The sequence below is a fragment of the Quercus robur genome, chromosome 3, assembly GCF_932294415.1.
Source record: "Quercus robur chromosome 3, dhQueRobu3.1, whole genome shotgun sequence".
NCBI classification, from domain to species: Eukaryota; Viridiplantae; Streptophyta; class Magnoliopsida; order Fagales; family Fagaceae; genus Quercus; species Quercus robur.
In genome coordinates, this window is record NC_065536.1 from 14,572,055 (window position 1) to 14,588,031 (window position 15,977).

At 32.0% G+C, this 15,977-nt stretch overlaps 1 protein-coding gene across 1 annotated transcript in view; it reads left to right on the top strand.

Moving 5' to 3' along the window:
- Nucleotides 1-15,977, top strand: part of LOC126717210 (uncharacterized) — a 116,700-nt gene that overhangs the window by 28,311 nt on the left and 72,412 nt on the right. The window lies entirely within an intron of this gene.

A 15,977-nucleotide genomic window follows, 5' to 3' on the forward strand; every position in this document is an offset into this window, starting at 1 on the left:
TTAGTTTTGATTAGCGCAAGTCTTCCGCATCTTTCATCCATTTCATGCCTTCACAACCTCCAAAATTTATTTTTGGATGGGTGTGAGTTGGAAGACGTGGCTTTAATTGGAGAATTGAAGAATTTGAGAGCTCTTACCCTATCACGTTCCAACATAAAGGAGTTACCCATGGAAATAAGGCAATTGACTCACCTTCAATTGCTGAATTTGAACTATTGCACCAAACTTGAAGTCATTCCATCCAATGTATTTTCAGATTTGAGAAGGTTAGAAGAATTGTATATGAATCGTAGCTTCAATCAATGGCATGTTGATGGAGAAATCACAGAAAGAAAAAATACTAGGGTTTCAGAGTTAGACTATTTGCCACTCTTGACCACATTGAGTATACATATTTCCAATCCCAAGGTTCTACCAAAAGCCTTGTTTTTTGAAAGATTGGAAAGATACGATATATTAATAGGCAATAATGGGTACAGTGATGGTGATGAGTTTGGAATCTCAAGAAAGTTGAAACTTGAACTTGATAGAGGCTTGCAAATAGAGGATGGGATTAAAGTTTTATTGAAAAGCTGTAAATATCTTGATCTGGCTACCAGGGAGGGTATTAAAAATATTCTTTATGAAGTTGACAAGGAAGGTTTTCCACAATTGAATCATCTCTATATTCGAAACAGCACTGAAATTCAATACATTGTTAACTTGATGGAGTTTCAATGGGTTGCATTTCCTGCTTTACGGTTACTTTCTCTAGACAATATGAAAAATCTAGAAGAGATATGCCATGACCAAGTTCCAATGGGGTCTTTCCGTAGCTTGAAAAAGTTAGAAGTGAGCAAATGTGAAAAGTTGACATCTGTCTTCTCCTTAACTATGTTTGGATGCTTTTCGCAACTTCAACAAATAAAGATTGTAAATTGCAAGGTGATGCGTGCAATTCTTTCAAAGGAAAGAACACACGAGATACAAGTCAACCACGACATCAGAACGGATATAATTACCTTCACTCAATTGCGTTCTTTGTATCTACAAAACTTGCCAAATTTGATGGGTTTCCATCCTGATGTTGATTCTCAGCTGCTTTTCAATGAAAAGGTATTGTTATTGTTATGATTTGATATCCTCACCGATTTTGATAACCTTCCCACATGCACATTTTTTGGTTGAGCATGAGACGAGAATTTGACTGCTTTTTTAATAGCGTATCATGCATATGTTTATAATGTCAATAAGAACATTTTGAAAACCAAGACTAGATCATAACTATCATTTTAGCCATTCTCTACTCCTATTTTGCTTTTTCTCTTTTGGTAATATTTCAGTTTTGCCCTTTTCCCCCCTCTTCTCTCTTCATGTATTCTTGAGATTTTTCACAATTAAAATTTCTTTATCATTGATTTTCCTAAACCTCTGAAGATATGTTGTTGATCCAGGGTTCCTAAAATAGTGCCCACAAGGTGTTTAACAAAAATTACAAGACCACATTTGGCTAGATGGCAATTTGAATCCGTTGGTACTTTTATATATGTTGTTTGTAAATTGTAATGCCTTAATCATAGATAAGCGTCTAATGGGTTAAAGTTGGTGGGTGGCAGTGTGGCACACCACAAATTATTTGTCTAGAAAAAATTAAAATGGGTTTTCGTTTTACAGAATATTAGTAATTAATATGAAGTTTGTATTAGAAATAATTGTTGGATATAAAATTAAAATTAGAGATAATTGTTTAGAGTAAATGTGATATTAGTGATCATTTTATTTTTGGAGAAGAATATTAATGATCATTTGATAATCATATCCCAAATCATTTTTCAAAAATTAGTGCATAGCAATTTAACAAATTCTCATTATGTGACTTAAATCCAATTCATAATATATTTGTTATATATACTATTATTTAAGGGGCTTTCCTGATTTCGATTCCTCATTTTTTTTAGTTCAAGAATGCCCCTACATCCCTATGTTTAAATAAAGACAAAACTAAAAGACAATCCAGTAAAAATACAACTCCAACTTCTACTAAAACATTGTCTAAAAAATAGAGCCACTCTCCTGCAGATTTTCAAATTTATTTACCCACTTAGAAATTAAATTCTTAAAATAAAAATTATATATATAAAATAATAACATAGATTTTTTTTTTTTTTTTTTTTTTGCTCCAAAATAGGATCAGTAAAAAAAAAAAAACACTTCATAGCACGCGTGAAGCGTGTATGATGAGGCTAGTATCTATATAATCTCTGTGCTAAATAGTTTGGCCTGAAACCAAACTCTAGTCTCTTCAATTAGAAGGCTGATTTATTTATTTATTTTTCCTCCTTTTTTTTATTAGGTTACTTCATGTTCTTGTAGCTTCGTTTTTTTTTTTTTTTTTGAAAATAATGTAGTTAGTTTTCCGATGTTTATTTTTATTATGTTTTATTTCCAACATTAATCTAATTTAATTAACTGCTAACAACTTTGCCTCTATCTTTTAATTATTATTTTTTACTATGTTTGGTAATATAAAGATATGCTATTGACTCAATAAATACGTGAGAAATGTAGGTTGCATTTTCTAACTTGGAGGAAATATACATCAAAGGCATAGATAACCTGAAGAAGTTGTGGCCTAATCATCAACTAGTTCCAGATTCCTTCTGCAAAATAAAAAAGTTGCATGTTTGCGGTTGTAAAAATCTAGTGAACATTTTTCCTCTTAATATGTTGAGAAGACTCCAGAGTCTTGAAGAATTAAAGATAGAGCATTGCAATTCGGTAGAAGAGGTATTTGAGGTTAGAGGGGAAAATGTTGATGAAATATGTGATAAGGGATCCACTCAGTTGAAACACTTGACTTTATTTAATTTACCGAAACTTAAGCATATATGGACTTCGGATCCTGAAGTAATTTTGACATTTCAAAATCTGTGTCAAGTTGAAGTTTCTAAATGTGAAACTCTGAAAAGTCTTTTTCCAATGTCGGTGGCCAAAAGTCTTGAACAACTTGTGAGTCTACGTATAAATGATTGTGAATTAATGGAGGAAATTGTTGCTTTGAAAAAAGGATTGGAATCATCGACTAAGTTTGTGTTCCCACGAATAGCCTCTCTAAGTATTGAATCGTTGCTTGAACTCAAGTGTTTCTATCCCGGAAAGCACACTTCAGAGTGGCCATCACTGAAAAATTTGACGATTCGCAAATGTGACAAGGTGAAGATTATTGCTTCAAATGAATTAAGCTTCTCAAATACAGATGGGTTAGGCCACCATGTTCCAGTTCAACAGCCCCTCTTTCTCATTGAAAAGGTATGGATTTGTACTTGTTTCTCTGTTAACATGGATATGACACTTAGTGTAATTATCCTAAAATAGGCCAAAAAATTAAAATTAATAACTTTTTTTAATATTTAAAAAATAGTTGGCTTATAAATAAAAAAAAGGAGCTATACATACTAACTTTTAGTTGAGCAATTCTTGCTGTACCATAGTTGCATTATAGGAGCCTAATTTCCAGCTGTACCATAGTTGTGTTGAAGCTATACATACTAACTTTTAGTTGAGCAATTCTTGCTCAAACAAATAGAGCTACATTTAGCCAATCTCCAATCAAAAAAAAAAAAAAAAAAAGAAGCTACATTAAGTAAATATTCGGAACAAGAAATTAGATATAGGACAAAACTAAAATACAGCACCTTAGATTCTTCTCTTAAGATTTAGCCATGTGGCTAATTAATTAAAAAATATACTTTCATCCCATGAGAAAAAATCAATGTGGCAGAATCTTAAGAATGAAACTTAAGGAACAGCACCTAAGTATTATATTTAAGTCTTTCTTTTAGATATATATTGGGTAGGTCCATGACCATTTAATATATATTTTATATATTTCTATCATTTCAGTCAAAATAAAAAATTTATATATATATATATATATATATATTGTTTCGTAGAAAGAAAAAATAGATTTCTCTTTTGGAAAAATTATGGAGGACATAATTGAGATGTCCAAATGATAAAACATTATATAGAAATATTTTCTTTCAAGATTTCATATTTGGTTATTAATATCTTTAAAGGTAAATTGCAAATTACACCCCTAAAGTTTGGAGATGTTTGGATTTTATACCCTAAAATTTAGGGATGGTTGGATTTTACATCCTATTGTTTTAGAATTAGGATTTTACCTCCTAAATTTTATGAGTATTACGTTGTTGATCCACCACTCTTGATATAGTGCAAGGATGGAAACAATCTGTTAGGGGGTGGGTACCCAAACCAACAGACACAAATTTTATTCAACCCAATAGGGGACTCGAGTATAGGGTCGGGTGTTGGTATTACCTAGCCCAACCCAATGATTCTTTTTATTTCTTTATATATATATATATATATAAAACATTTTTTTAACCGTAAATAATCTAAATCAATGATAAAATTTAATATTAATTACTGAACTCTTATGATAGCTTAGATTAGGTTAATAAATGTTTAAAATTTTATCAAATCTCGATAGGAATACTAGTTAAAGCACAAGTTCTATTGGTTCCTAATTTTTAGAGTCATCACTTACAAGAAAAGAAACAATCTTCTTTCTTTTATTTATTTATTATTTTTTAATTATTTTTTCTTTATGTGAGGAGAAAAAGAAGCAAACTAATCCGATAAATGTAGCCATAGTTAATAAGAATTTCTCTAATCCCATGATTCTAGGACAGGCTTCAGGTTTATGTCTAGTGGATCTTATTTTTCTAATAAATTAAGGGTCATGTTAATGGGTGTCCTTAAGACAATTGCTAATAAATCATATTAGGAAAATTTTGATATCACTTTTATTAAAATATAAAAAGCCGTTAAAAAATTAGTCAATTCATCATTTTCCCATAAAAAGTTTCTTTAAAATAGTTCCTTAGCGCATCTGTTAACATTTCTCATAAATTAATTAATGAAAAAAATCCTTGAATTAAAATCTTAATTATATAGATGCATGTTGCCTAATTGAATTTTGGAAAGTATGTAAAGTATTATTGCTAGTTATTCATTTTGTGTAAAGTCAAATATTATATATAATGATTATGACTTTCACTTTGATGGAAAGTATTGATGCCATTAATATCACTACTTCCCATAAAATGCTAGATTGACATAATTTGCTCACAAAATTTCCTTGTAAGGGAATATGTTAGACAAACACAATAGCACATATTACACCAATCTTCCTATTAGTCACTAATTAATTTTCTTTGTGTACGTCAAATTATGCTAATCATATCCTTTTTGTTTTCTTAATTAAGTTATTTGATCATTTGTAATATATTTAGAAAGTTTAAATTAGTTTGTTTAATTACTAATGTTAGGGTCCAAAATAAGTTTGTTTGCCATAAAAAACTAGAGGGAAATTTAAATATTTTTTAATTGCCGTTTTGAGCTTCAATACAACTAAAACTGCCCCCATTTTCAACTCTAATTCTTGCTTAAAAAAAAAAAAATCTGTTTGGGTTGGGGGAAACCCACCCCATACCCATACCCAGCCCGTGCCCATACCTCAATGCCTCCCGCAAGTTCTTAATTTGAAAACCATATTTGGTTTAATCCGCTAGTGGTGTTTTTTTTTTTTTTTTTCCTCTAGAAAACAAAGCTTCTATGTGTTGCTCGTAATGCCTTAATCGGAGATAAGTCTACAATGGGTTTATTTTGGTGGGGTGGCACACTACCACAAATCATCATTTGGAAAACACCAAAATGGGTTGACGAGATTTTGCCCAAAACAAGATTTTACTTAAGAAATTCAATGGTTTTTTTTTAAAAAAAAACTTTGAAAGCAATATTGTTATCTAAATTTCATGAGCATAGACATCACATTTTAGAAAGAACTTGAAGAAATACACCTACTGTTTGCCTCTCAATCTCTCTTTATTAAAGGCTGGTTAATTTGTGTTTCTTTTCCCCATTTCTTTTATTGGTTTCTTCCATGTTCTACTTGCTTCGGGTTTTTGGCAATATAAAGGTATATTATTGACTCAATTGATATGTGAGAATTGTAGGTTGCCTTTTTTAACTTGGAGAGAATATTCATCAATGGCATAAATAACCTGAAGATGTTGTGGCACAGCCAACTCGTTTCAGATTCCATTTGCAAACTAAACCAATTGCATGTTGATGAATGTGAAAGTCTAATGAACATTTTTCCGCCTAATATGTCAAGAAGACTCCAAAATCTTGAAGACTTGCAGATAAGAAATTGCAATTCGGTAGAAGAGGTATTTGAGGTTAGAGGGGAAAATGTTGATGAAATATGTGAGAAGGGATCCACTCAGTTGAGACACCTGGCTTTAATCAATTTACCAAAACTTAAGCATGTATGGAATTCGGATCTTGAAGCAATTTCAACATTTCAAAATCTGTGTCAAGTTGAAGTTTCTAAATGTAAAAATTTGAAAAGTCTTTTTCCAGTCTCGGTGGCCAAAAGTCTTGAACAACTTGAGAGTCTATGTATAAATGATTGTGAATTAATGGAGGAAATTGTTGCTTTGGAAGAAGGCTTGGAAACAATGACTAAGTTTGTGTTCCCACAAATAACCTCTCTAACTCTTCAATCGCTGCCTGAACTCAAGTGTTTCTATCCTAGAAAGCACACTTCAGAGTGGAAATCATTGAAAAGTTTGACGATATCCAAATGTGACAAAGTGAAGATTGTTGCTTCGAATGAATTAAGCTTCACAGATACAGATGAGTTAGGCGATCATGTTCTAGTTCAGCAGCCCCTCTTTCTCATTGAAAAGGTACGAATTTGTACTTGTCTCTTTGTTAACAAGGATATGACACTCAGTGTAATTATCTTAAAATAATCCAAGAAATTAAAATTAATTAAAATTTGTTAATACTTAAAAAACTTCTCGGCTTATAATTAAACAAAAAATTAACATAAAGACTAGTCGGACTACATATAATGTAGTTGGATTATAGGAGCCTAATTTCTAGTTGTACCATAGTTGTGTTGAAGCTGTACATACTAACTTTTTACTGAGCAATCCTTGCTCAAACAAACAGAGCTACATTTAGCCAACCTCCAAACAAAACAAAAAAGGCTACATTAAGTAAATGCTCGGAACAAGAAATTCGATATATATTGGGTAGGCCTGAAACCATTTAATAAATAACTAGTAAGTTACCCGTGCAATGCATGGATAATGTTGTAATGTTCTATGTTAAATTGTTCTGGGGAATATTGTATATGTATTATAGCGTAATTGTTATGAAACTTTTTTTAAAACAACAATTATAAATTGTACAAACATATCCATTATAATTATTCAATTGAAGGAATGAGAAAAAAAAATAAAAAATAAAAACTTTGGAGGAATATTATAGAATAAAAGTTGATATAGAATGTGTCTTCTTCTTTCTTCTTAATTGTAAAACAAAATACACATCCAAAACACTCACAATCAATTACTTCATTTACAAAACCCACAAATCCACAATGTCCAAACTTAACAGCAAAATCGTAATTGTTGTTGTCACTTAATATAAAAGGCAAGCCCCCCTTCCTTGGTTATAGCCAACTCATACGGGTTATGATTAGATGAAACAACAATGTTAGAGTTAGGCAGGTGTCGTCAAAAGATTAAATATAAATGACATCGTTTTTAGTCTTTGTGTATTTGACATGAAGGGAAATGAGCAGGTATATATAAAAGGGTAGAAGTGCAAGATGTGAAAATAGCGAATTAAAATGTAAAGAGTTTTGTGTGTATGTGTGAGGGATGAAAAGTTCTGAAATATTGAACCAAAAAATACAAAGAATATCTATTTTTTAATTAGAAAAGTCATGAAACATTAAACCAAATGAAACAAAAAATCAATATTTAATTTGTTCTTATCTTTGATGTGACTCTTGAGAATATTTCAATTATCTTTATGTAAAATGCACTATTTGGCAGAACCTTATGTTTTCTCATATGAGATTTCTGCTTATATATATATATATATATATATATATATATTTGTTTCATAGAAAAAAAAAACAAAAAAACAACAACAACAACAACAACAACTTTTTTTTAATTTCTCTGTTGGAAAAATTATGGAGGACTTAATTGAGATGTCCAAATGATAAACCTTATATAAAAAGATTTTCTTTCAAGATTTCATATTTAGTTATTAATATCTTTAAGGGTAAATTACAAATTACACTCCTAAAATTTGAGATGTTTAGATTTTACACTCTTGAATTTTCAAAATTTGAATTTTACACCCAAAAGCTTGGGGGTGTTTGAATTTTACACTCTAACTTTTTAGAATTTGGATTTTCTCTCCTAAATTTTAGGAGTATTATGTTGTTGATCCACAACTCTTGATATAGTGCAAGAATGGAAACAACCTATTGGGGGGTGGGTACCCAACCCAACAGACACAAATTTTATCCATCTCAATAAGGGATTCAAGTATGGGTCGGGTACTGGTATTACCTAGCCCAACCCGATTATTCTATTTATTTATTTATTTTATATATATATATATATATATATAATATAATATAACATTTTTTAACCGTTAATAATCTAAATCAAAAATGAAATTTAATATTGATTACTGAACTTTTATGATTGCTTAGATTAGGTTAATAAACGTTTAAAATTTGATCCAATCTCGTTAGGAATACTAGTTAACTCACCAGTTCTATAGGTTCCTAATTTTTAGAGTCATAACATACAAGAAAAGAAACAATCTTCATCCTTTTTTATTTTTTATGTTTTATTATTTTTTTTCTTCTGTGAAGAGAGAAAAGAAGCAAACTAATCCAATAAAATGTAGCCATAGTTAATAAGAATTGCTCTAATCCCATGATTCTAGGACAGGCTTAAGGGTTATGTCTAATGGACATTTTTATTCTTCTAATAAATTAAGGGTCATATTAACGGATGCCCTTAGGAAAATTGTTAATAAACCATATTTGAAAATTTTTGACATCACTTTTATGGAAAATATAAAAAGCTGTTAAAAAATTAGTTAGTTTATCATTTTTCCATAAAAAGTTTCTAAAATAGCTCCTAAACCATGCCCTTAGAGCATCCCTTACATTTCTCATAAATAATTTAATGAAAAAAATCCTTAAATTAATGTCTTAATTATATAGATGCATGTTGCCTAATTGAATTTTAATTTGTGATTATAACATGAATTTGACTTTCACTTGTATGGAAAGTATCATTGCTAGTTATCCATTTTGTGTAAAGTCAAATATTATATATAATGATTATGACTTTCCCTTTGATGGAAAGTATTGATGCCATTTCTTTTTTTTTTTTTTTTTTAGGAGTATTGATGCCATTAATATCACCATTTCCCATAAAATGCTAGATTGACATAATTTTCTCACAAAATTTCCTCGTAAGGGAATATGTTAGACGGGTAATTCTATACCAGGTTACCAAAATATCATATTTGACAATTCCATCCTTACATTGTGCAATTCCAACATCACATGTGACAATTCTTTTGTCACATTTGGTGGTTTTTTTTTTTTTCTTACATTTGATGGTTTTATCCTCACATTGTGCAGTTTTAATATCACATGTGACAGTTTTTTTTTTTTTGTCATATTTGGTGATTCCCTTCTTCTTTTTTTTTTTTTTTTCTTACATTTGACAGTTCCATTCTCACATTGTGCAGTTCTAACATCACATGTGACAACTTTTTTGTTACATTTGGTGATTCCTTTTTTTTTTCTCACATTTGACAGTTTTATTCTCACATTGTGCAATTTCAACATCATATTTAACAGTACTTTTGTCATATTTGTGGTTCTCCCTTTTTTTTCTCACATTTGACTGCTCTATCCTCACATTGTGTAGTTCCAACATCACATGTAACAGTTCTTTTGTCATATTTAGTGGCTCCTTTTTTTTCCTCACATTTGATGGTTCCATTCTCACATTGTATAGTTCCAACATCACTTGTGACAGTTCTTTTGTCACATTTGGTGGTTTTCTTATTTTTTCTCACATTTGATGGTTCCATCCTCACATTGTGTAGTTCCAACATCACATTTGACATCACTTATGTCACATTTGGTAGTTCCCTTTTTTTTTTTCTCACACTTAACGATTTCATCCTCACATTGTGTAGTTCTAACATCACATGTGACTATTCTTTTGTTACATTAGGTGATTTTTTTTTTTCCTCACATTTGATGGTAGGGATGGCAATTTTCCCCTACCCCATTTGACCTGCCCCTCCCTGCTTCGCCCCATGCGGGTTTTTCCCACCCCGCAAATATGGTGGGGCTGGAATAGGGCGAGATTTTAGCCCTGCACCATGGGGCGAGGTGGAGATGAGTTTAGACTTTTTAGACCCAACCTACCTCATCCCTGCTCCGCCTCGCCTCGCCCTACATTAGTTCCATCCAAAGGAATCAATCTCGTATCGGAAACTGTATCGGTTTGACCAGTTGAATAATATATTTCAGTACTAGTCAATACTGGTGTATTGTTTCAGGTTTATTGCTATTTTTTATATTTATATATATATATATATATATATTATATAATAAAAATAAAAGTTTATCATAAAACATTACCTCAATTCAAAAAAAAATTATTCATGGTTTTAGACTATAGACTTTAGCATACTAAGAAAACAAATAATACTAATAAGTTAATGAAAATAAGTTACCATTCAGCCTTATAAAAATTCAAAAATTACAAAACTGAAGGAAAAAAAAAAAAAAAAGAGCTTATTTTTGTACCGACCGAAATGCCTGAAATCGGCCAGTACACAGTCGGTACGACCGATATTTAAACTGGTACGAAACGTTGACGTTTCAGTATTGGTACATATACCGATATGGTACATACCGGCCAGTACAGTATAGTATCAACCACCTTGATTCCATCGTCACATTGGGTAGTACCAACATCACATGTAACTGTACTTTTGTCACATTCAGTGGTTCTCTTCTCTTTTACTCACATTTGACAATTCCATCATCATATTAAGTAGAACCAACATTACATATAGGCGTAGCCAATCCAATCCAATCCCACCGAATTACCTAATAATCAACAAATATATATAAAAAAAATATATTCCTAAAACCTCTAAAATTTCCAAAATACCCTTAAATATATTAAAATTACCAAAACGCATCCTAACACCTGAAAATGACCAAAAAAACCCCAAAACTCTCAAAAATTACTAGGATATCCTTAAAACCTAAAAAAATGACCGAAATGACCCTAAAACCTAAAAAATGACTGAAATACCTCTACACCATACAAATAATCGAAATACCCTGTAAATACTAAAAAATTGACCTAAATGACCATAAAACCTAAAAAATGACTAAAATGACCTTGTAACTTAAAAACTGACATTGATGCCCTTAGAACCTCAAAAATATCTGTAATGCACCTTAAAACTAAAAGAAAAAGACCAAAATACCCATAGAACCTTAAAAATAACAAAATGGCCCCGAAACCTTAAATTTTTTCAAAATACCCTTGAAACTTATAAAATGACCAAAATATCTCATAAAACTTGAAATTGAGTAAAATACCTCTGAAACCCTCAACAATTACTAAAATACCCTTAGAACCTAAAAAATGATCAAAACACCCTTCGAACTTAAAAAATGACCAAATGACCCTAAAACCTAAACAAATGACCGAAATTACTCTAAAGCATAAAAAATGAACAAAACAACCAAACAACCTTTAAAGAAATGACAAAAAAATACCACATAACACTTGGAAATGACCAAAATACATTCGAAACCCTTTAAAATTACCAAAAGACCTTAGAACCTTAAAAATAACTTAATGACACCGAAACCTAAAAAATGACTGAAATGACCTCGTAACCTACAAAAATGATTGTATTGCCCCCGAAACCTAGAAACTTACCGAAATAGTTTCACATGTGATCGTACTTTTGTCACATTCGGTAGTACCCAAATTTTCTATAATTTGTTTCTCACATTTGACAGTTTTATCATTATATTGGGTAGTACCAATATCACATATGACTATATTTTTGCCGATTCATAATAATCTTGGTAATAATTAAAATGTTAACAATAAATTTTCCCAAAATAATTATAAACTTGAAAATTAACAAAAATACCCTGGAAATTAAGGATTTCAAAAAATAGTCCTAAAAATATATAAAATTACTAAAATACCCCAATGACTCAAATATTACCAAAATACCTTCATTAACGTATAAAATGACTAAAATACATTTTTAAACTTTCAAAATTAATTATAAAAAAAACGCTGAAAATGAACAAAGTAGCCCTAAAAATACCTAGAATGACTAAAATACTAAATATTTTGAAAAATACCATAATAGCATTCAAACCACTCAATTTGGCCAAGTTAGAGTGATATCTTGGGTTTTTTTTTTTTTTTTTTTTGTGATTGTAAAGATATTTTGGTCATGTTAGAGGTTTTCAAGACAACTTGGTGGTTTTTGACATCTCATGGGTATTTTAATCAAACACATCTCAGCTTTTTTGGTACCAATATGGTGTTAAATTTTCTCAATGAAACAAAAGGTGACTAATGTAGCGTAAGTGTGTAGAAGCAAAATCTATAACATACAATTACTACAACTCTTCCACAAAACCTAAGTTCTACAAGAACACTAGGCTAGTAGGCAAAATAATAGAGAAAACCTCTCTAGCAAACTTTTATTAATAATGCATAATAACAATCATCCTCTCTATAAAGAGTATATATAGGATCAAAAGTTATCCTACTCCTTTTAGGAAAAGAATTAATAAACCTACTTCTACTTGATAAAGGAAAAAAAAATTAATTAGGAGAAAAAAAACAATTAAAATCCCAATTAAACTAGGAAAAGGATTTTAATTCAGCATAATAGAGTAAATAAATCCTAATTCAAATAGGAAAAGGAAAAAAATAAAAAAACTCTTTGTTCTTCATAACATGGTTTGCATCATCCTCCCTGGGTTGGAAGAAACTCGTCCTTGAGTTTGGAGTTTGGATTGGAATTCTCTCCCCGATATGGAACAAAATGCTTTACATTGAAGATGTCAAATGTATGCATATGACTTGGAAGTTTCAACCGATAGGCATTAGGATTAATTTTCTCAAGAATTTCCAAATGACCAATTTTTCTAGTAGCTAGTTTGTTGTACTCTCCCACAAGAAAGCAATCTTTGGTCAAAACTGCCCAAACAAAATCACCAATCTCAAATTCTACTACTCGATGTTTCTTGTTAGCGGTTTGTTTGTACTTAGTAGAAGTCTCCTATAATTGCTTAGTAGTAGTTGTATGAATTTCTTGAATTTGTGTGATTAAATCCTTAGCCTTCACATTGACATGCTTTGAGTCAGGGATAGGAGCCAAATCAAGTGGTGCGCGTGGGTTGTAGCCATAAGTAATAACAAAGGGACTGAATCCAATGCTACGATTAACAAAACGGTTGTAAGCAAATTCTGCCTGGTACAAGCGCTAATCCCATGATTTAAGATGATCACTCACCAAGCTCCGAAGTAGATTGGCCAAGGAATGGTTTACTACTTCTATTTGACCATCGGTTTGAGGATGATAGGCACTACTAAAGTTAAGTGTGGTGTTGGCCAAATGCCATAAGCAATGCTAGAAGTGATTAAGAAAACGCACATCACGGTCTGAAATAATTGATTATGGCAAGCCATCGAGGTGATAGACCTCTCTAAAGTAAAGTTGAGCGATATTAACTGCATCTGAGGTCTTCTTACAAGTAATAAAGTCGGCCATTTTGGAAAACCGGTCCACAACAACAGAAATTGAATCATTACCTCATTGTGTACTTAGTAATCCTAAGATAAAATCCATACTGACATGAATCCATGGCTGGTCTGGTATAGGAAGAGGCATATATAGGCTACAATTGGTTGTAGTGCCCTTGGAAACTTGACAAATACGACACCTCTCAACAAACTTGGTAATCTCCTTTCACATTGTTGGCCAAAAATAAGAGTCTATCACAAGCTTTATGGTTTTATCACATCCCATATGGCCTTCATTATGCAAGTCTTGAATAACCCTTAAGCATAGGCTACTATCAGGAATGCATAGTTGATTCCCTTTAAAAAGGAAACCATCGTGTATAAAGGAAGTTGAAACACTTTCTTGTTGCCACATCATTCAGTATAGAGCCAAATTATGGGTCACTAGAAAGCAACTCACAAAATAAATCAAACCCTAGCACTTTGGTTTGCATTGTGATGAGCAAAGAGGCTCATCGACTAAGAGCATCCACCACTCTATTCAATGCTCCAGATTTATGCTTGATGACAAAAGAAAATTGTTTAATATAAGCAGCCCAAATTGCATGCCGAGATGAGAGCTTGTCTTCGCTATTGATATGCTTCAAAGCATCATGATCAGAATAAAGGACAAACTCATGATAGGCCAAATAAGAACTCCAATGCTTCAAAGTGCAAATTATTGCATAAAATTCCAAATTATAAGTGATGTAATTCAATTTTGACCCACTCAACTTCTCACTAAAGCAAGCCACTGGTTTGCCATTTTGACTAAGTACAGCCCCAATTCCAACCTTGGATGCATCACCATGTAACTCAAATGGTTGAAAGAAATCAGGAAGAGCTAGAATAGGCGTTGTAGTAAGCTTTTCCTTGATCTGATGAAATGCCTTTGTGGCTTCAATTGTCCACAAAAACTTACTAGCCTTCATGCAATTTGTAATCAGTTTCATGATGGTGCTAAAGTTAGGGATAAACCGCCGGTAGAATGACACCAACCCGTGGAAACTACAGACCTCATGGACTTATGATTGGTATTGGCTATTGATTAACAGCAGTAACCTTTGACTCATCAAATGATAATCCATCCTTAGACACCACATAACCAAGAAATAAAACACTATCTGTCATAAAAGAACATTTGGCTATGGCAGCATAAAATTTCTCCCTATGTAGAACTATGAGTACCTCTTGAAGATGTTGGAGGTGTAAATCAATATTGGCACTATATATCAGGATATCATCAAAATAAACTACAACAAATTTGCCAATGAAGGGGTGAAAAATCTGGTTCATAACACGCATAAAGGTGCTAGGAGCATTAGAAAGTCCGAATGGCATTACTAGCCACTCATATAACCCCTTATGTGTCTTGAATGTTGTCTTCCACTCATCACCAGGACGTACTTGAATCTAATGGTACCCGCTTTTTAGATCTAGCTTAGAAAACACTGTAGCACCACTCAACTGATCAAGCAAATCATCCAACCGAGGAATAGGGAATCTATACCGGATTTTATTTTTGTTGATGGCACGATTGTCTATGCACATTCGCTATGATCCATCCTTTTTGGGTGTGAGTAAGGCTGGCATGGCACAAGGACTAAGACTCTCTCTAATGTGCCCTTTTAACAACAAACCCTCTACTTGTCTTCTAAGTTTTTCATGCTCTTTTGGGCGCATGCGGTAGTGTGGGCAATTAGGTAGATTAGAACCTAGTACAAGATCAATTTGGTGTTGTATATCTCGGAGTGGCGGTAACCCCTCAAGTAGATCATTAGGAAATACATTTACGAATTCTCTAATAAAGATTTCACAGCCCTTGGTACTACACTACCCTTTGATCTCTCCTTTCCCAACAATACAAACACCAACTCCGAATCAAACATCTCTTCAACAAATGCCCTTTTAGCTAAGAGATTCTTACCCCTCCTGTAGTTGGCTTAGGTTCAATCTCCTTAGAAGGTAATAACACAATTTTTGTGCTACCAAACATGAAACTGTATGTATTCTTCCTAATATCATGTTGAACCTCTCTATCATATTGCCATGGTCTACCAAGGAGAAGATGACATGCACCCATAACTACCACATCACACCATGCATTATCCTTATATTTCATCCTAATAGAAAAAGAAATCAAGCAACGTTTAGATACAGTTACCTCATTGCCCTTTTTGAGCCAAGATAGTTTGTAAGGGTTAGGGTGCTTCTCTG